Source organism: Dipodomys ordii, unplaced genomic scaffold, assembly GCF_000151885.1.
Source record: "Dipodomys ordii isolate 6190 unplaced genomic scaffold, Dord_2.0 Scaffold37, whole genome shotgun sequence".
NCBI lineage: Eukaryota > Metazoa > Chordata > Mammalia > Rodentia > Heteromyidae > Dipodomys > Dipodomys ordii.
The window spans coordinates 3,494,066-3,514,647 of NW_012267253.1; the positions used below are offsets into that span (position 1 = coordinate 3,494,066).

The 20,582-nt window shown below is 41.6% G+C and overlaps 1 protein-coding gene across 1 annotated transcript in view; it reads left to right on the forward strand.

Annotated features, from left to right (window-relative positions):
- The window catches only part of Eml4 (echinoderm microtubule associated protein like 4), a 156,401-nt gene that overhangs the window by 12,644 nt on the left and 123,175 nt on the right, over positions 1-20,582 (forward strand). The window lies entirely within an intron of this gene.

A 20,582-nucleotide genomic window follows, 5' to 3' on the forward strand; every position in this document is an offset into this window, starting at 1 on the left:
TGGCACTCCTCCCTTCCCCTGGCTTCCCCTTTCTCCACCCATTTCCCCCCTCTTGGCTTCCAGCTTCTCATTCCCTTGGGGGACCCTGGAACAGATGAAAACCCGCTGTCACAAGATTGGAGGGGGCCAGCACAAGGCTCCAGCTATCAAAGTCTGCTTTCCCCCAAGTCTAAAACAAACAAAAGTGTGCATTCCATACATTGCCTAAGAAAAGAAAGCAGAAGAGTGCAGACATCTTGTCCTTCTGTGCTCTTTCAGTGAAAGAAACCCCAAGAGTCCAGCATCCCAAGTCTGAAGCTATCTTCTTGCCTCCTGGGGTTAAAAAAAAAATTCCCAAACGCCTCAAACCAATACAGCTGCTGGGTTTATGGCTCCGATTTAAACCACAAATTATAAAATGATAAATTGCTGCTCAAGTCTCTTCCAGGAAAGACTATGTTGTCAGGATTAAGTTACAACCTCATGGCCGTCTGAGCGAGTCTAGAAGCTGACTAATTCTCACACCCATTCTCCTGTTGGGGATGTTTTCTCCCCATGAACTTTCACTGTGTCTGACCATTTTTACACAGAGAATGTCTGAGCAGAGGGGCTTGTAGACTGGTGAGCTATCACTGGAGCCATGAAGCCAGAAAGGGGCTTCTTAACCCATAGAATTCCAGGCTTTATTGTTATCAATGCCTGCTTTCGTTTTGCAAGAACCCAAGGAAATTAAAGAAATCTCTTTGTTCTTGTGAGCATAGAACAGTGAGAAATGGCTTCAAGGGGGCAGCTGGGCTTACTTCAAACCCTGCTTGGAACTTGAGGTCTGTAGTAAAAACAAAGCTGTTTTGTTGTTGTTTTAAGGAATCTGGGTCTTTAAAAAAAATTATCTATCTGTGCTATGATTTGAGCATGGTTGCAATGTGAATTAGGGCATGTTTCCATGAAAATCAATTCATGAGAATTTTCTTATAGGGTCTGGACTAGAGACAAAGTAGAACAAGTAATTAGGCCACATGTGTGCTTTGCTGTAATGACATTCACTGCCAGAACTTTGGCAAAGCAGGAGAGATGCTTGCTTAAGGCAGCTCCTCGCCTCCCTCACACAGACCTCATTTTGATTACCTGGGGTTGCAGGAAGAAGCTCAATCGATTGTCCATCCTGCTTCTCTGGCACAGTGCCTTAGTTACTTAACTATGACCCGGTTTCTCCAAGGCCACTCAAGCTTTGAGGACCATCAGGTCATATCATGAGTCATAATCACTTCAGCATTTACTGCCTCCTGTGGCTTCCACACATCAGACCCTTCCATCATCCTTCCCTTAGGAGACATGGGTCCTGAGTGGCAGCTTGTGTTTTCCAATGTCATTTCATGGTATTGTTCACCCCACCCACTGCAGGCTCTGCCATGGCTGCTCCTGTCTGCTTTTCCTAAAGTCAACCCTGCTGTCATGATTGCTGGGATACTTCAAGTTGTGGAGAGAGTTCTTTTCCTGTGATTATAGCTCTTTCTTCCAATTTTGACTAGTCTGGCGTCTCTATGATTACAGCTCATTAGGTCTTCCAAGGCTAGAGAATGCCTTTTTTAAAATTTCTTTGAATAGCATGTGTTGTACTTTATTTTTGCAGAGAAGGATAAAGAAGAACTCAATAGTGGTCATTAACCCTTAGCAGTATATTTAAACATAAAAGTGAGCCAGGTACTGGTAGCTTATGCCAGTGATTCCTGCTATTCAGGAGGCTGAGATCTGAGGACCATGATTCAAAACTAGCCTGGTCAAGAGAGTCTGTGAGTCTCATCTCCAATTAACTACCAAAAAGGATGCAAGTAGAGCTGTCAAGAGGTAAAATGCCAGCCTTCAGCAATAAAGCTCAGGGACAGCCCCCAGGGCCTGAGTTCAAGCCCCAGGACTGACACAATAATAAATAATATAAAACAATTATAATATTTTTTTAAAGCCATATATAAAAAGGTACCCTCTTCTGTCCCTGAATCCCTTCCACAAACATAACCACTATTACTATTTTTGTATCCTTATTACCACATATTTGTGTACATCCTCTTCATACAATTTTACATGAAAGAGATCTTACAATATTTTACTCTGCATTTTACTTTTTCTCCCTAAAATGCCTTCCTCAAAGATCATCCAGAGGTATACTATCATCCAGAGGTATAGTATGGATAGTGTCCTTACACTTAATGTCTGTACTGGCTTTGTTAGGAAGGTGAAGGGTACTCAATGTCTCACCCAGCTCCTTTTAGTATCTTTACTTCCTTCACACCTTAGTACAGGTAAGATTAGCAAATTCTGAAGAACAAGCTTGCTGGGCACAGGTGGCTCACGCCTGTAATCCCAGCTACTGAGGAGGCTGAGATCTGAGGATCACGGTTCAAAGCCAGCACAGGAAGGAAAGTCTGTGGGACTCTAATCTCTAATAAACCACTCAAAAAACTAGAAATGGTGCTGTGGTTCAAGTGGTAAAGTGCTAGCCTTGAGCTGAAGAGCTGAGGGACAGCACCCAGGCTCAGAGTTCAAGTCCCACAACCGACAAAAAAGCAAAAAACAAAACAAAAAAAACCCCAAGCTGTATGTGCTATATGTGCTCCTTTCTCAAGAATGAGTTACCTATGAAGACTGGGCCTTTTGTTCTCTCAGAAGTAGATAGGACCAGTGAGTATCTGCCCAGTTTCTGGGTTTCAGTAGTAAGAAGGCTCTTTGTTTCCTGCTTAATATAACATTCAATAATAGCATCCAACTTAGTATTTTGCTTTTCTTTCTTTTGTTGTTGTGGGGTCTGAACTCTGTCCCTCAGCTCTTCAGCTCAAGGCTAGCGCTATATCACTTGAGCCACAGTGCCACTTCCGGCTTTTTCTGATTATGGGGTGCTGAGGAATTGAACCCAGGGCCTCATGCATGCGAGGCAAGCACTCTACCACTGAGCCACCTTCCCAGCCCCAGTATTTTGTTTTTCTCTTCCTTTCTTCCTTTCCTTTTCTTTTGATGGTATTAGGTTTTGAACTCATGCTAACAAGGCAGGTGTACCACCACTTAAGCAACAGCCCTTACTCTAAAGTAAAAGCCTTAGTTTTTGTTTTGTTTTGTTTTTAGAGAGGATCTTTGTTTAGACCCAGGCCAGCCTGGATGGCAATCCTCCTACTCTTTCACAATAGCTGGGATAACAGGTATAGATACTAACAGTATACACTACCATGCCCACCCAGTTTTTTGCTATTGATTGAGATAAGTGGACTTATTATCCTACCTCATCCCCGATGGCCTTGAAACTTGATCCTCCTGATCTCTGCCTCTTTTTTTGGAGGCGGGGGGTCCAGTCATGGGGCCTGAACTCTGGGCCTGGGCGCTGTCCCTCAGCTCTTCAGCTCAAGGCTACCTCAGCTCTTCAGCTCAAGGCTAGCGCTCTACCACTTGAGCCACAGCGCCACTTCCAGCTTTTTTCTTTTTGCTTATGTGGTGTTGAGGAATTGAACCCAGGGCCTCATGCATGCAAGGCAAGCGCTCTACCACGGAGCCACCTTCCCAGCCCATGATCTCTGCCTCTTGAGAAGCTGAGATTACAGACTAAACTTCCATACTTGGCTCTAACTAAACCTTTATTAGAGATAACTACACTTTTATCTGCTACTCTTTAATTAATTTGTTGAGAATCTGAGCGGGGAAGAAGGCTGCTGTTTGTTAAATATTTTCTGGGTCCCCAAGTGCCATTTCTTATTTGCATGTATAAAAATTTATTTATTTTCCTAATGGTGGATATTTAGCTGGCTTCCAGTTCATTGTTTGACCAAACAACAAAATAGTTTGGTCTGTTTTTTACAAGGATAGTGAAGGGTAAGTTTGTTGGGTTTTTGTTTTGTTGTGTTGTGTTTGTGTTTTTGTTTTGTTTTGTCTCCCTATATTTAGCCCAGGATGGCCCAGAACATGTAATCTTTTTGCCTCAGACTCCCAAGTGTTAAGATTACAGACATATGCCACCACTCCTGACTTCAAAGGGTGAATTCTTTACAACAGAGTTGCTTGGCCAAATATATATGTCCTTTTTTTTTTTTTTTGGTCAGTCGTGGGGCTTGAACTCAGGCTGGGTGCTGTCCCTCAGCTCTTTAGCTCATGGCTAATGCTCTACCATTTGAGCCACAGCATCACTTCCGGTTATCTGGTGGTTAATTGGAGAGAAGAGTCTCATAGACTTTCCTGTCTGGGCTGGCTTTGAACCATGATCCTCAGATCTCAGCCTCCTGAGTAGCTAGGATTACAGGTGTAAGTCACTGGTCAATATGTGTCTTCTTGTTTCAAATGAAGATGGAAGGAAAAGTTAGGGAATGGATGACTGAATCATAAATTGATTATATAAATTGATTATCTTAATTAAATTATAATTAATTTATAACTAACTTTGATTATCTCTTGCTATGTGCCAAGTTTTGTGCTAAGCACTTTTTGTACTAATATTTCCTTAGTCTCATAATATCCATATGCAACAGTGACTATTATTACCTCAATTTTTTTAACAGCTGAAGATCCTCCAATCAAATCTATTAAATAACTACCCAAAATGACACAACTAATAACTAGTAGAGATTAAATTCATGTTTTTTTAATGTCAGAGCCAATCCTCCTCACCACCAGTCTAGAGGCTGTTCCTGGTAGCCTGGTCTGGTATTTGAAAATATATGATGACATGTGGTTCAGGGCTCAGCTAGCACATGTTTACTTGTACAGGCTGACATTAATTAATCTCATTCTCCTCTTCAGATATTAATGGCTGGTCTCTATTTGTCAGACCTTGTTTTAGATGCATTGTCCTTATAAATACATCATTTTATTTGTTCACAACTCAGAGTTTACTACCACTAGGGTCACTTAGTAACTGAGTGATGAGTAAATCACTATGACACTGAGATAAAACAATCATGAATTCAAGTCTTAGCTCAATACCCACCAGCTGGGTGACCTCAAACAAGTCACCTAACCTCACTGAGACTTAGTTTTGTCGTTAATTTCTTTCTTTTTTTTTTGGAGGGGGTAGAGGGCCTACAGTTATGGAGCTCAAACTCAGGGTCTGGGCACTCTCCCTGAGCTATTTTACTCAAGGCTAGAGTTCTACCACTTTGAGCCACAGCTCCATTTCCAGATTTTTGTTGGTTAAATGGAAATAAAAGTCTCACTGACTTTTCTTCCCATGCTGCCTTTGAACAAACCAGATCCTCAGATCTCAGCCTCGTGAGTAGCTAGGATTACAGGTGTGAGCAAAGGACTCCCAGCTCTCGTTAATTTAGTTTGTTTTTTGTTTTTTTGTTGTTGTTGGCGGTGGAGTTTTTTGCCAATCCTGGGGCTTGAACTCAAGACCTGGGCATTTTCCCTGAGCTTCTTTTGCTCAAGGCTAGCACTCTACCATTTGAGCCATGGCTCTACTTTTGGCTTTTTCTGTTTATGTGGTGCTGAGGAATTGAACCTAGGGACTCATGCATGCTAAGCAAGCACTCTACCACTAAGCCACATTCCCAGCCCACTTATTAATTTCTATAAGCAAAAAATGAGAACTTCCTAACTATGGAGATTAGGTGATATAATATGCAAAAGCTTTAAAAACCATCTGCTATATTTTTTTAAATCCTCAGTAAATGATAGTTGTAATAATTATTTCTACATAAGCTATATTGGGACTTGTTCTTTCTGTTAATATATTTTGGGGATTATGTCCTAATGACCTTATAAACCTAACCATTTAACATTATAGTAACACTATGAAGTTAGGTCTATTAAACCTATATCTTTTCTTCTATTTTTATTTATTTTATTTTATTTTTTGCCCATACTGGAGCTGGAACTGAGGGCCTCAGGCTCTTAGTTGGCTTCTTCTTTTTTTTTTTTTTGCAGGTGATATATAATTTGATACATACCTTTACTTTCTTGAATACCTCTCTTTACAAATAAGGACACTGAGGCACAGAGCAGTGAACTGAGATGAGGAGGAAGAAGAGGGCTGCGAATCCACCTAGGCAATCTGCTCTTGAAGCCACCCTCCTAAGAAGCATGCCCACACCTCTCTCTTCTTTGTCCTAAAATCTGTGGCTTTTGCTGCGTGGGAACCACACGTTTCATCCTGTCACTTTTTTTTTCTTTTTTGCTGGTCCTGGGGCTTGAACTCAGGGCCTGGGCACTATTCCTGAGCCTGTATGTGCTCAAGGCTAGTGTCTACCACTTGAGCCTCACCACCACTTCTGGCTTTTCTGAGTAGTTTATTGGAGATAAGAGTCTCCTGGGGACTTTTCTGCCCTGGCTGGCTTTGAACCATGATCCTCAGATCTCAGTCTCCTGAGCAGCTAGGATTACAGACATGAGCCACTGGTGCCCAGCTCCAGTCACATTTTGTTGTTGTTGTTGTTTGTCGATCGTGGGGCTTGAACCCTGGGCTGGGGCGCTGTCCCTCAGCTCTTCAGCTCAAGGCGAGAGCTCTACCGCTTGAGTAACAGCACCACTTCCGGTTTTCTAGTGGTTTATTGGAGATAAGAGTCTCACGGAGTTTCCTACCTGGACTGGCTTTGAACCTGGATCCTCAGATCTCAGCCCCTGAGTAGCTAGGATTACAGGTGTGAGCCACCAGTGCCCAGCTCCTGTCACATTTTATTCCACATTGTGAATGAGAATTCAGCTTCTTGGGAATATACAATATTATGAAGGACATCTGTGCTAAAGTGACTCCTAAACTACCAGGAGTGAGCCTGCCAGAGGACTGTTCCTGAAGTAGCCACCAGCATTGAGAAAGCATTTCTGTGATGTTCTCACCATGTGCCGTCAGAGGTCCGGGTCTGGCTCTCAACTTTGCAGCTCAGTGCCACGTTGGCCTACTGAGCAAACTCACAGTCCAGGGCAGCAGCCAGCCTTAAAATAAACAAACATGTTTGTGTTGTGCCTGGGTATGGAACAATGCATGTCCAATTAGGTAGTACAACATGTATGCAAGTAATCTTTTCTGCTGATTCCTGCTGTGTATGAATCTTTCACAACTAACTTGGCCAACTCAAATTCCTAAAATACTAAGGTTCAGAAAACCTGGTCTAAAGTTTGTTAGTAAAATACAAAACTCTATATCCTTATCCTCAAGCTACTTTAGGTTTTAAACATATGTTCTAAATGCTTTTTCTTTAGAGATATGAAATATTTCTTTTGGAACGTGTCCAGACAATCTGACAAATATAGACCTGACATTAGCCACAGAGAAGATTTTTTTTTTTATCAGAGAAACAAAAATTAAAAGTAGGACAAACTAGGGCTTATCCCCATTAGAAATCAGAATACTGTTCCAAATGGAAGACTTTTGTGAGACTTATTTTTTTCTTTGTTAATGGAATATATATGTAATTCACTTACTTTAGTATCAAGAATATACTTATGAAGCATTTATCTATACTAATTCTAATTATATATTAATGATATATCTTACACTAATGATAAAGCATTTATATTTTCATTTTGAAAGCTTTTCCTCTCTGGGTGCTAGTAGCTCACATCTCCTAGCTACTTATGAGGCTGAGATCTGAGGATCACAGTTAAAGCCAACCAGGCAGAAAAGTCCATGATACTCTTATCCTTCAATTAACCACCAAAAGGCCAGATGTAGAAGTATGTCTCAAGTGGTAGAGCACCAGCTTTGAGTGAAAAGTTAAGAGTGAAAAGTTAAGCAACTAGGCCCAAAGTTCAATCTCTAGCACTGTATATCAAAACCTGAATTTTTCCCTTTATAAATAAACTTCTATATCTAAGTTACATTTTAACAGAAAGGAAGCACTTAACATCAACCTCCCATCCATTCTGAAGCTCGACTTTTGGCTCAAGGAGCTTCTTGTCCTGTTCCAGCTATGACATATTCAAAGTAAACCTGGAAATTAGGACTTTGCTATATCTGTGGGTCCTTTAGATTTTAGGATATGAGGTGGGAGATGGGAATAGAGAAGGTCCCAAAAGGACTTTCTCAGGAACCTTTTAGCTGCTCACACTATCTGTGAAAACAAATTGCTTTTACAACATATGTTTAACCCAATTCTTCCCACAGGGAGGTAGTTGAGCAATAAGTAGACTGGGTTGGGATAGGCCAAAGGGCTTGTCTAACCTTTGATCACAGCCCATAGAGCTTGAGATTGAATACAGGAAGCTATATCCTAGAAGAATTGCTCAGAGCAAATACAAAAGCTGATTGCAAAAGAAGTGATTCAAATCCCAGTTATGTGGGAGGTAGAGATCAGAAAGATTAGTTGGAAGCCCAGCCTGGTCAGAAAGTTAAGGAGACCTCAACTCAAAAACAACAACAATAAAAATGAGCAGGGTATGGTGGTTCACATCTATAATCCCTGTTATATGGAAGGCAGAGGTAAGAGGATCCTGGTTCAGGGCCAACACTGGTCAAAAAGTATGAGACTGGGGCTGGGAAGGTGGCTCAGTGGTAGAGTGCTTGCCTTGCATGCCTAAGGCCCTGGGTTCGATTCCTCAGCACAACATAAGAAAAAAGAAAAAAGCCGGAAATGGCACTGTGGCTCAAGTGGTAGAGCACTAGCCTTGAGCTGAAGAGCGGAGGGACAGCGCCCAGGCCCAGAGTTCAGGCTCCACAACCGGACCCCCCCCCCCAAAAAAAGTATGAGACTTTGCTGGGCACTGGTGGCTCACGCCTGTAATCCTAGCTACTCAGGAGGCTGAGATCTGAGGATCACGGTTCAAAGCCAGCCCGGGCAGGAAAGTCCGTGAAACTCTTATCTCCAATAAACCACCAGAAAACCAAAATTGGCGCTGTGACTCAAGTGGTAGAGCACTAGCCTTGAGCTGAAGAGCTGAGGGATAGCGTTCAGGTCCAGAGTTCAAGCCCCACAACGGACAAAAAAAAAAAAAAGCATGAGCCTTTATCTGAAAGATTACTAAAGCACAAAAGGTCTTAGGTATGGGTTTAGGGGTAGAACATCTGCTGAAGGCCCTAGCTCAAACCTGGGAACTTCCCTTTGTAAAAAAAGAAGTGAACCATTTTCATCTAAATAACAATAACTAAAAAGAAAAAAAATCAATCACCCATGCACTAGGAGGAATATCAGATAGTAAAAATAGCATTAACTTCTGGATCCTGTGGGAGCGGTGTGTACTGGGGACTGAACTCAAGTCCTTATGATCTTGCTTAGCTATTCACTCAAAGCTTCCATTCTACTACTTGAGCTATACTTCCACAACTGGCTTTTTGCTGGTTAACTGGACATATGCATCTCATGGACTTTCCTGCCTGGACTGGCTTCAGACTGTGATCTTCAGGTCTCAGCTTCCCAAGTAGCTAGGATTACAGGCATGAACCACAAGCACATGGCTTCTTTTGGCCCCTTCTATACTCAGCATCCATATTTTGAACCATGTGACCCAGGTCTCTGGCTCAGAGCTGATTAGATTAGCGGTGGGCACCTGATTCTAGCTCAGTCCTGCTTTCAGAAAAATCTAGTTATAGCTACAGAGACTGAAGGCAGATTACTGGTATCTGAGGTATGGAGAGAGTGGAGCATGAGGAGTGACTGCTAATTAGCTCAGAATTTCTTTAGATGAATGTGTGAGGGAATTAAGAGGTCTAGGAGTAGACAGTGGTGATATACAACGCCAAATATTGAATTCCAATGTAGAATGTCTCAGTTCTTATGACCTGTTGCTGGTCTAAAGAGATAAACCAGGGAAATCAGAATTACTTTCTAAACAGGGGGCATGAAAGCAGAGGTTACCAGCGAGTAGCAAAGCAGGAAGGAACATGGCTAACCTATATTTATTGTGAAGAAATACAGTGGAGACATATGAATTTCTTACTAGTGAGGTCTGTACAAACTTTTGAGTTGAGATTTTTTTTTTGTCAGTCATAGGGCTTGAACTCTGGGCCTAGGCATTGTTCCTGAGCTTCTTTTGCTCAAGGCTAGTGCTCTACCACTTGAGCCACAGTGCCACTTCTGGTTTTCTGATGGTTTATTGGAGATAAGAGGAAGTCTCATGGACTTCCCTACCCAGGATGGCTTTGAACCTTGATCCTCAGATCTCAGCCTCCTGAGTAGCTAGGATTACAGGTGTGAGCCACCGGCGCCCAGCGCAAATTCGCTTTTAGTATTTGTTTTTCTAAAGCTACCTCATTATGATTCCTGTCTCTGAGTTTCTGAAACTCCTATTATCTAGTTGGTTTGCAGTATGAGGGGTCAAATCGGGGCCCTGCACATGCTAGGCAAGTACTGAATGATACCCCCAGTCCTCTAAAAGCTTCCATTATCTTATCATGTATTTGAAATATTTGTGTGTGTGTGTGTGTGTGTGTGTGTGTGTACCAGTCCCAGGGCTTGAACCCAGGGCCTGGGCACTGTCCCTGAGTTTTTTTTGTTTTGTTTTTGCTCAAGGCTAGTGCTCTACCACTTGAACCATAGCTATACTTCCATACTTCCAGCGTGTGTGTGTGTGTGTGTGTGTGTGTGTGTGTGTGTGTGTGTGTGTCTGGAGATAAGAGTCTCAGGGATTTTCCAGGGCCTGGGTGCTGTCCCTGAGTTTTTTTTTGTTTTGTGTTTTGCTCAAGGCTAGTGCTCTACCACTTGAACCACAGCTATACTTCCAGCTTGTGGGGTCTGTGTGTGTATGTGTGTGTGTGATGTGTGTGTGACTGGAGATAAGAGTCTCAGGGATTTTCCAGCCCAGGTTGGCTTCAAATTGTGATCTTCAGATCACAGCCTCTTGAGTAGCTAGATGTGAGCCACTGGTGTCTTGACTCATGTATGTTTCTTTAGGTTCTTTGTGTGTGTGTGTGGGGGGGTGAGTCATGGGGCTTGAACTCTGGACCTGAGCTCTGTCCCTCAGCTTTTCAGCTCAAGGCTAGCACTCTACCACTTGAGCCACAGTGCCACTTCCGTTTTCTGGTGGTTTATTGGAGATAAGAGTTTCATGGACTTTCCTGCCCGGGCTGGCTTTGAACTGTGATCCTCAGCTCTCAGCCTCTTGAGTAGCTAAGATTACAGGCGTGAGCCACCGGCACCTGGCCCTTTAGATTCTTATACTTTAGCTAAGAGGAATGGATGACTGATACCTGCCGTCAAAATAAAGCCCAACTAAAATATCATCCAACAGGCAGGCAATATTGGAGCTAAAATAAAGGAGTCTAAGGAATCAAGAAAGTTTAAACCAGAAGTAATAAAAGTAGGTAGATTTGTTAAGGCTCACAGGTTGCAAATAATGTTATGGACACTGACTCAGGTTGATTAAGGAACAACAAAAGAGAAGTATATGTATTCACATGGAAAAACACAGGGGAGTTCAAGAGAAGTTAGGGCTCTTAACTAGTGCCAAAAATCTTCAAACTGTTAATCACAGAGCTGCTACCAGAGGAACTGACAACTTGAATCCTATAAAAACCAATGTACACAAAAGAACTTAGACACTAATGTTTTAGTCACCACAAGGAATGTCAATGGGAAACTGTGAGCGGGACAGGGAGAACATTTACTGTTGTCATACTGACTTATCTAATGATATACATAGAATGTGAAGGGTTCAGGGCTCTGCTCACACTCACCTGCAGTCCCTTCTTCCACATCTCATTGCCCCCATCGTCATTCCACCCAAGAGTAGTAAATTTGTTACAACAAACAACAAGCCATTATCAGCTAAAGTCCAGAGTTTACATTAGAGTTCAGTCTTGGTATTGTACATCCTCTGGGTTTGGATAAGTATAGAATAAGATGTATCCACCATTGCAGTTCCATACGGAGTGGTTCCACTGCTCTGAAAGTCTTCCTGCTCTGCCTAATCATTTTCCTCTCATCACTGACTTCTGACAGTCACTGGCCTTTTTATTGTCTCCACACTTTTGCCTATTCCAGAGAGTTGTATTATTGGAATAACATAGTATGTAAGTCTATTAAGAATGGTTTTTTTAAAACTAGGCACCCATGGCTCAAGCCTGTAATCCTAGCAACTCGATAGGCTGAGATCTGAGGATCACAGCTCAAAGCCAGCCCAGGTAGGACAATCTGTAAGATTCTTATCTCCAATTAAGTACCAAGAAGTTGGAAGTTGGGCAGAGGCTCAAATAGTAGAGCACTAGCCTAGAGCAAAACAAAATAAAACAAAACAAAAAAAAACCCTCAGGGACAGCACTCAGTTCATGCCCTAGGGCTGGAACAGTAATACAAAAAATGATTGATCTTTTCATATAATATGTACTTAAGTCTCCTCCATATCTTTTTTTTTTTTTTGGTCGGTCATGGGGCTTGAACTCTGGGCCTGGGCGCTGTCCCTCAGCTCTTCAGCTCAAATCAAGGCCAGCACTCTACCACTTGAGCTACAGCACCACTTCCAGTTTTCTGGTGGTTTTATTTGAGGTAGGAGTCTCACGGTCTCTCCTGCCTGGGCTGGCTTTGAACCACGATCCTCCTCGGATCTCAGCCTCCTGAGTAGCTAGGATTACAGGCATGAGCCACCAGCACCCGGCTCCTCCATATCTTTTTATGGTTTGATAACTAATTTCTTTTTTTTTTAGCAATGGCTATTTCATTTCTGTATGTAACAAGAGGTTAGTTATGTATTCATCAGCTGAAAGACAATCTAAGTTTCTTCTAAGTTTGGGAAAATATCAACAAAACTGCTATAAACATCCATACATAACTTTTTATATGATGATCTGCTTTCCAACTACTCTTATTCTTACACACAATTATTGGTGAGTTACATGTCTGCTTTTAGAAAATGTCTGCTCAAGTCCTTTTCATGTCTAAATTCCTTACCTGTAGTATAGCTAACTTGAAGATCTGTTTGTTCTTTTCAGAATTCTGGATGAATGGAACCTGCACTTGTTCTGCAGTAAGAGGAAGATGTTTTCCCCTCACCTTTGGCTTTGGGAGGATGCTAGGCTCTTCTATAGAAATAGATTTTCTCTCTTGGTTAAGGACAGCCCATCTTTACCACAGGCTGTCTATACCTGTGTCACATCTCATCTCATAAGCTGTTTTAAAATGTCTGCCATTTTGGATGAAGTTTCCAGTTCAAAAGCAAGCTACATATTTTTAGTTTATGGAATAACATTCAATTCATAGATCTTCCCAATGTTGAAGAACTTATATGACAATGAGCATTCTGTTAGATATAACTTCCCAGGAACATAAAAATTAAGAAAAATAGCCAGACATTGGAGGCTTACACCTATAATCCTAGCTACTCTGGAGACTAAGGACTGAGTTTCATGATTTGAAGCCATCCCGGGCAGAAAAGTCAATGAGACTCTTATCTCCAATGAACTACTCAGAAAAGGCCGGAGGTGGTGCTGTGGCTCAAATAGTAGAACAATAGCTGTGAGCACAAAGAGGCTCAGGGACAGCGTCCAGACCCTGAGTTCAAGCCCCAGGACCAGAAAAAGAAATTAAGAAAAAGAATCCCTCTTCTAACTGGGAAGATGTTGATGATCATCTTGGGTGTATGTAACAGGAACCATTTTGCTATTATAGACTATTCAAATCTTTTTGTTGTTGTTGTTCCAGTTCTGTGGATTGAACTCACAGTGGGTGCTGTCCCTGAGTTTCTTTGTTCAAGGCTAGTGCTTTTCCACTTGAGGAATAGCTCCACCTATGATTTATGGTGGTTAATTGGAGATAAAAATATCACGGGGGCTGGGAAGGTGGCTCAGTGGTAGAGCACCTGCCTTGCATACCTGAGGCCTTGGGTTTTATTCCTCAGCACCACATAAGCAAAAAGAAAAAAGTCGGAAATGGCACTGTGGCTCAAGTGGTAGAGCGCTAGCCTTGAGCTGAAGAGCTGAGGGATAGCACCCAGTCCCAGAGTTCAGGCCCCACGACCAGACCCCCCCCCAAAATAAAAAAATCATGGGCCTGGCACTGGTGGCTCATCCCTGTAATCCTAGCTATTCAGGAGGCTGAGATCTGAAGATCATGGTTCAAAGCCAGCCTGGGCAGTTAAGTGTGAGACTCTTATCTCCAATTAAGCACCAGAAAACTAGAATGGTGCTGTGGCTCAAGTGGTAAAGCACTGACCTTGAGCTGAAGAGCTCAGGGACAGCGCCCAGGCCCAGAGTTCAAGCCCCACGACCAATTAAAAAAAAAAAATCTCACAGACGTTCTTGCCCAGGCTGGCTTGGAATTGTGATCCTCAGATCTCAGCTTTCTAGGTAACTAGGATCACAGGCATAAGCCACCAGCACCCAGCTCACTTTCACATCTTAATCAAGTACTCAGTGAGCCAAACAATGTTTTAGGCTTGATACAAGAAGCTTTTTGACTATGCATCTCAATGCACACACACACACACACACACACCACATGTATTCTGTTTGCATGGACATGTATGTACAATTATTTTTAAAAGGAATGATCTGATCAAAAGCAAATTATTCATTTTATGTTTCCTCCAGTTTTATTTTCTATAAAAAAAATTCAGGCTGCTTAAAGGCAAATTAGTAGTTTCATCCACAAGAACCCTGAAGTTACAACTGATTGCTCTGATGGAATCTATGATAGGCACTAGAAAATTGCCTCCCTAAAGTCTACAGGCAGGAGGGAAACTGCTTCTTCAATTCTTTGGAATGAATTGATGTGCTTTAATTACCTCCATGAAAGCACATAAACCGAGGGTGGGAACCTCCCGTTCCTTAGTCTTTAAGTTTCATAATCCAAGTGTTTCATTGCTCTTGAAAACCACTTATGACTTCTCACATTTCTAGTTAAAATTTATTTTTAAATGCCTGTTCTTTACTCATAGACTTTTGACACTTGGAGAAAGCTTTAAAACAGGTCATAATGTATCATGGTTTTATAATTTAAATCAGAGGTAAACTGATGTCTTTTTTGCTTGCTTTTAGCAACACTAGGGATTGTAATCAGGGCCTTTTTTAGGGGCAAGGATACTACCGTTTGAGGCACATCCCTTGTCCTTTCTGATTTAGATTTTGTGGGGCGAAGTAGTGAGATTTGAACTGGGACCTTGCACTTGCCAGGGAAGTATTCTAACACTTGAGACATACCTCCAGGCTTTAGTTTGTTTTACAGAAAGTGTCTCCTACTTCTTGGCTCAGCTAGCCTGGGACTACGACCTCTTATCTCTATTTTCTGAAAGCTGGGATTACAGAAGTGCACTACCACTTACGTCTTTAAAAGATTTCTTTACAATGTTCTGGTACTATATTTCAACATTTGGTTCATTATATTATTATTATTATATTAAAGTTTTTCTGCTTTTGTTGTTGTTTGCATAGTCAAGTTTGAAATCAGGATATTTTCTAGGTACCTGTAAAGCAGGGGTTCTACCACTTGAGCTATGTATGCCCCCAGCTCATTTTGCTTTAGCTCATTTTGCTTTAATTTTTTGGATAAGGTATTTCTTTTTTCTCAGGCTCACCCGGGCCACAACTCTTCTGCTTCTGCTTGCCATGTAGCTAGAATAACAGGCAGTGCTGCTGCATGCAGCCTTTCTATTAGTTGAGAAGGTGTCTTCCAATTTTTGCTCAGACTGGCCTCAAACTTCAATTCTCCCTACCTCAGCCGCCCAAATAGGTAAGCCACCTCATCCAGTTTAGGAAACTAGTTTGGGAAACTAGTGAAGTTTCCCAAACATCAATTGATATATCAGCTAATGGAATACCTGAAATGATACTTTTAGCTAATCAGACTTCATTTTATCAAGTTCTCTACATCAAGGTTCAATTATGATATAGGACAAAAAAAACCATGAGAAATATTGTACTTATCTCTATAGGATATCTTGGGGAAAAATTATATATATATATATATATATATATATATATGGATGAGGACCTATTATCTAGGGGATGGTAATTACATTAGTTTATAGCACAAGCTGAATTGTGCAGTAATGAGGATAGACAGAAGGAGCCAGCTACATACAGCTAACTAGTAAACAATAGGAAATTAAGTTCTCTCACCTAAGAAGATGGAAGGGAGAACTTGGTATCCCTTATGTGCAAGTATATTAGGGTACTTTCAATTCTAAAAATGTGCTTTTACTATACTTTAGCTCCAGTTAATTTTCTGCTTCTGTTCTTCCTTCATACAAGCAAATATTTATTTATTTTGGGGGGGTCCAGTCGTGGGGCCTGAACTCTGGGCGCTCTCCCTTAGCTCTTCAGCTCAAGGCTAGCGCTCCACCACTTGAGCCACAGCACCACTTCCGGCTTTTTTTTCTTTTTGCTCATGTGGTGCTAAGGAATGGAACCCAGGGCCTCATGCATGCAAGGCAAGCACTCTACCACTGAGCCACCTTCCCAGCCCCTAGCAAATATTTATTAAGCCTGTAACCATGTGCTTTTCTAGGTGTTGGGAATGCAGCCTTAAACAAAATAGACAAAACCCTTTCAAGGTATTTGTTTTAACTATAGCCTATATTTTCTCTTTCCATGTTCACATTTCCGTCTCAGTCTTCACCCCTGCAACTTGATTCCTTTACCCACTATCATGATTAGGTAGCTCTCTAGAAAGCAGTGATCTCCTTATCACTAAGTCTAGTACTGCTATCTCAGTCCTCATTTTCCTTGGATCTTGTAGCTGACTCATTCTTTTACATCCTACAAGTTGATGGTCTCTCAAGCTTACATTTTGCTTCTTTCCTTCTGCTTGTACATTTCTGCTTTTTTCTGTCATTTTTTTTCCTCAGTGATTTCTCAAAACTTAAATTAGCTTTCTATAAGTCTCTTAAATCACTAGTCCTAGACCTAACCTTCTCAAATCCCACATTTCCAGCCATGTCCTGGAGGTTTCCATCTGGCATCTGGTTATGACGCCAAGCATAATCTCTTTAAAACTGAAGGCAACATTTGTACTACTCAGGGTTCTTTACTACAAACAACAGAAACCTACTCTGGCTAACTCAAGCAGAAAATGAACTCACTGGGAGGATATCAAATAGCCCACTCAGTCAGCATGAAGACCAGAGAACCAGACTTGGAAAACTGGCAAAACCCCAGGCAGAGGAGGGCAGAGAGAGCATGGCCGAGTTCACACACAGGCAAAGGCTGGTGAGAACCCTGCCTGGAGCTGCTACCTCTTCTCATCATCCCTTCTTCCGTTTCTCAGCCCTCTTTATGCATGACACAGTGATTGCTAATTTTTGTGGACTTCCCTTCAGATTAAAAGACCTGGGTTAGATTATATAATTAGCCTAAATCATGTCTCTGAGGCCCAGCTACCAAAGATTATTTCTGATTCATTTCAGTTTCCCACAAAAGGCTATCTGTCTGCCTATCTATCTATCTATCTATCTATCTATCTATCTATCTATCTATCTGTCTGCCTGTCTGTCTATCCACCATTTCTTTAACTTCTCATTTTCATTCCTTGCTAGCCTGATTCTCTCCATCATTAGGAGCTTTACCTAGATAATCACTTTTTTTTTTCCAGTCCTGGAGCTTGAACTCAGGGCCTGGGCACTGTCCCTGGACTTCTTTTGCTCAAGGCTAGCACTCTACCACTTGAGCCACAGTGCTACTTCCAGCTTTTTCTGTTTATATAGTACTGAGGAATCAAACCCAGGGCTTCATACATGCTGGGCAAGCACTCTACCAGTAAGCCACATTCTCAGCCTGGCATCAACTAGTCAAGTATGTAAACATTTTCTTTTCTATTCACTCATTGTTTTTCTTTACTCTATTTTCATTTTCTTTTCTGCTTTCTTACTTTTTTTTTATTGGTTGTGGGCATGAACTCAGGACCTGGGCACTGTCCCTGAGCATTTTTCACTCAGGACTAGTGCTCTACCACTTTGAGACACAGCTCTACTTCCAGTTTTCTCGTGGACTTTCTTGCCCAGGCTGGTTTTGAACTATGGTCCTCAGATATCTGCCTCCTGAGTAACCAGGATTACAGGCATGAGCCAGTAGTGCCTGATTCACACTATTTTCTTCTTGGAATTTTCTGAAACTACCTTCCCATTGTATTCCTCACTTCTAGTGGATTCTCTGATTTAGTCACTCACAAGTTAAGTTCCTTCTATCAACACACTGAATAGTGTTGTGTTGCTTTTCTGTTGCAATTGCACCAAGGATAGATGTTTCAGTTCGGTCCTCAAGAATCTCTACAACGGAACTCCAATGAGGCTAAAAGGTAAACTGACTGGTGTTCTGAAAAGAGCTTGACCTTCAGATGCAGACTGACAGAAGTTCAAATCCTGATTTCCCCATCTTCTATTTGCATAGTCTTTGAGCTCATTTTCTGGATCTGAAGAGTGGGACTAATAAAATCTGCCTATTACAGCATTTATAAGTCAGTGCTTTGAAAGCTAAAATGGTGTTATAAAGTTGTATTTAGTTTGCAACATCATCCCACATATTGTTCTTGAAATGAATAATATTCAATTTCAGACCTGTCTACTTCAAAACCTGTCATCACTGTGGTTTTTAACACAGGCAGGTTAGGATCAGCATGCTACATGTTCCAGGGGCAAAATAGCAATCTAACTATCATCATTTATAGCATTGTTCCTAATTTCAAACATCTGACTTACAAATGACCTTTTGGAAAGATTGTATTTGTAAGGGGAGAACTTCCTGGGTTATTAATTTTGAGAATTGAATTTCCCCGATTGGCTGCTTTCCACTGTAACATTGCTATTTAAAATGATTTCCCTGCAGAAGTTTAATTTTGTAAGAGGCTGCTATGACTCCTTATGGAGAAAAGTATAATTTCTGATGGACACATGAAAATTATTACTGATTACCTCTAAGGCTTGCCCAACACTTAATTAATGTGAAGCTTAAACATATAAAAACAAATTTTTTTGGGGGGGTTCAGTTGTGGGGCCTGAACTCAGGGCCTGGGCACTGGCCCTCAGCTCTTCAGCTCAAGGCTAGCGCTCTGCTAACTTGAGCCACAGCACCACTTCTGGCTTTTTTCTTTTTTTTTTTTGCTTATGTGGTGCTGAGGAATCGGACCCAGGGCCTCAGGCATGCAAGGCAAGCACTCTACCACTGAGCCACCTTCCCAGCCCAAAGCAAACTTTTAAGTTACAACCAGGAAGATGTTTGGTTCTACAAGTTAGAACCTATTTCATGGCATAAATTTCGAGCCAGCATTAGGAGAACTTAGCTCCATAGGCCAGGCTGGTTCTTTTCTCTCTTCTACTCATAGATGGTGCTATCAGAGCTACCACAATTAACCTCACTCATTCACTTATCCCTGTATAAATTCCCTAAGTTAGGCATGGATGGTGATCCCCAGGATAGATTTCAGCTCTCACCAAGAATTTATAGCACTGCTAATTGCTTCTTTTTTCACGCCAATAAGTCTGGAAATTCTTACAGGAAAGATAACAGTCATGCCAAGATTGGTAAAACAATTATTTAATTAGTATGATATTTTAAACCAGTCTTTGTAAAGACAGAGGCAGTTTGCAACTTTTTTTTAATGGTGTAAGAAACAGCACATTTATATGATTAAAATAATACAATAGTGAAATATCCTATATCTCTCTTTCACTTCTCCTTCTCTCTTAATTTCTTTGTGGTTGTTTTTTTTTTTCCAGAGATGCTACCTTTTAACAATTTGAGCTTTTTTACTCAAGGTTAGCTCTACCACTGTGAGCCACAGTGTCACTTGCAGTTTTCTGGTGGCTAACTTGAGATAAAAGTCTTGTTGACTTTCCTGCCTGGGCTGGCTTTGAACCACGATCGTCAGCTCTCAGCATACTGAATAGCTAGGATATAGGCATGAGCCACTGGCACCAAGCTCCTCTAACCTTTTTGTTTCTCTTTTGCCATAATTTTAAAGTCATCCTCAGGAATTCTTGAGAGCTAGAAGCTAGAATAACTTTGCCATTTAGCCTCTAAGATATTTTGGAACTATTTTTTACTATTAACATACATTAGTTGCACAAGGAAAGGTTCTATTTTAACATTTCTACAAGAACATACAATCTATCAACCATATTCCCTCTATTGCTTTTCCCTGTTTTACTCTGTCCTCCACAAAACATTTTTAACAGGTTTCACTATTCTATTTTCATACATACCAACCAATTATTTGGACTATATTCATTCTCTTTCACCCATCTCATTAGTCCTTTCCTTTTCAGAGGGACCCACCTTCAATGGAAACTGTCTCTCTTTCCTGTCATTCATTTTTCCTTTTTTTTTTTTTTTTGTTGGTCGTGGGGCTTGAACTCTGGACCTGGGCGCTGTCTTCAGCTCTTCAGCTCAAGGCTAGCAGTCTACCAATTGAGCCACAGCACCACTTCCGGTTTTCTGGTGGTTTTATTGGAGATAAGTCTCACGGACTTTCCTGCCTGAGCTGACTCTGAACCCTGTTCCTCAGATCTCAGCCTCCTGAGTAGCTAGGATTACAGGCGTGAGCCATCAGCACCCAGCTCTTTTTCTTGTCAGTCATGGGCTTGAACTCAGGGCCTGGATACTGTCCCTGAGCTTATCACTTTGAGCCCCAGCTCCACTTCTGTTTTTTTGGTGGTTAATTGGAGATAAGAATTTCACTGAAGGCTGGGAAGGTGGCTCAGTGGTAGAGCACTTGCCTTGCATGCATGAGGCCCTGGGTTCCATTCCTCAGCACCACATAAGCAAAAAGAAAAAAGCC